The sequence below is a fragment of the Stomoxys calcitrans genome, chromosome 1, assembly GCF_963082655.1.
Source record: "Stomoxys calcitrans chromosome 1, idStoCalc2.1, whole genome shotgun sequence".
Classification (NCBI taxonomy): Eukaryota; Metazoa; Arthropoda; class Insecta; order Diptera; family Muscidae; genus Stomoxys; species Stomoxys calcitrans.
The window spans coordinates 244,957,351-244,959,280 of NC_081552.1; positions in this window are offsets into that span (position 1 = coordinate 244,957,351).

Here is a 1,930-nt window from a genome sequence, read left to right on the forward strand (position 1 = left end):
AATTTGCAATTTGCACTCCGGCGCTCGGCGTCATAGGCAGACATACTACACTCTGCGCCTCGGTGGCCTCCATATGGCCTCGATATGGAAGTCAAGGGTCCCAAAATAATGTACTATGTACTACTTCAGCGAAATTGGATAATAAATGAGGCTTCTACGGGTCTTAGACTTTAAATCGGAAGATCGGTCTATTTATCCGATCTGAACCACATTCGATACGGGACAATAAATGCGCCTTTTATGGGGCCAATACCATAAATCGAGAGATCGGTCTATATGACAGCTATATTCAAATCTGGACCGATCTGAGCCAAGTTGAAGCAGAATGTTGAAGGGCCTAACACAACTCGTTGTCCCAAATTTCGGCTACATCGGGTAATAAATGCGCTTTTTATGGGCCCAAGACCTTTAATGGAGAGATCGGTCTATATGGCAGTTATATTCAAATCTGGACCGATCTGGACCAAATTAAAGGCGAATGTTAAAGGGCCTTACACAACTCACTGCCCCCAAATTTCAGCAAAATCGGATAATAAATGTGGTTTTTATGGGCGTTAGACCCTATATCGGCGGATCGGCCTATATGGGGTCTATACCATGATATAGTCCGATATGGCCCATCTTCAAACATAACCTGTTTATGGACAAAAAAAGAATCTGTGCAAAGTTTCAGCTCAATATCTCTATTCTTAAAGACTGTAGCGTGATTTCAACAGACATACGGACGGACATGGCTAGATCGTTCGAGATGTGTTGCAAACGGAATGACACAATGAATATACCCCCATCCTTTGGTGGTGGGTATAAAAAAAATCATGAACATTGGTCCAAGTTTAGCTATAGCCCCCATACAGCGGTACTGTCCGATTTTAGCTGTTTTAAAGGGTTTGATAGCACTTTTCAACAAATGTTGCTATTATTGGGCATTTTATCTTCACAGAGAGCAAAAAATGCGCAAACTAAAAATTTTCAAGAAAGGTAAATTTTTTGGCCTAGCCCCCATATGGCGGTACCGCTTGATTTCACCCTTTTTACTTGTTTTGTTTTCAAAAATCCATTTCATAACTTTATTTTTCCCCCTTTTCAGGTGAAAATCAAATGCCAAGATAAAGTCATCATAAAATCTAATTTGGGGAATAATTATTTGTACACTATACGAACAGCTTAAGATATGCAATGGCACGATCTTCACAAGTCAACAGGTACTTTTATTCGTCGTTATTCAACGAAGACTATACAATGGCTTCTCCCTTTACTTAAGAGGCTAAAATAGTGCCCGCTCAATAATCTTGTAATCTCAGACAACAGAGATCCCCATCAGCTCTCATTCTCCAATGTTGAAAACCAACCAGAAAAAACCCAAATATTTACCCAAGATCCCATGGCAAGTAAAGCACTTACGAATCACAATGGTTATATTCTCACGATTTTAATAACTCGCCTTTGTTTGCTCTCCCTATGGCTCTTTTTATTCTCTATTGCTACACTCTTGCTGATAATTTAACCGACATTTGTTTGTCATATTGTGCCGGATGAGAACAGCAAACAGCACACCAACAATACAAATGAGCCCACATGGCAATTCTCTCACACACACTCACACACACACACACACGAAATAAATCCCCTAGCCAGGCATCGACTGTGGTAAATTTCCCACGGAATTTCTTTTTTGCATTGATTTTTTCCCATTGCAAGCAAACTCTCAACTCCTCTAGTGAGAGGCAGTAAGGCACAGATGTTTTCGATGACTGGCAAGAGAGGGCCCTTATAATTTCTACACTCACGAAAAATCTGCCTCACTCTCTGGCCATAGGGGTTTTTCGTAGTTAAGCTCTTTATCGCTTGGCATGCTAGGCATATATGGGAGCATAAGTGACAGATAGGCGGAGTTTGACTGGCGCAGGTATAAAAGGCCATGCTCTGAGTG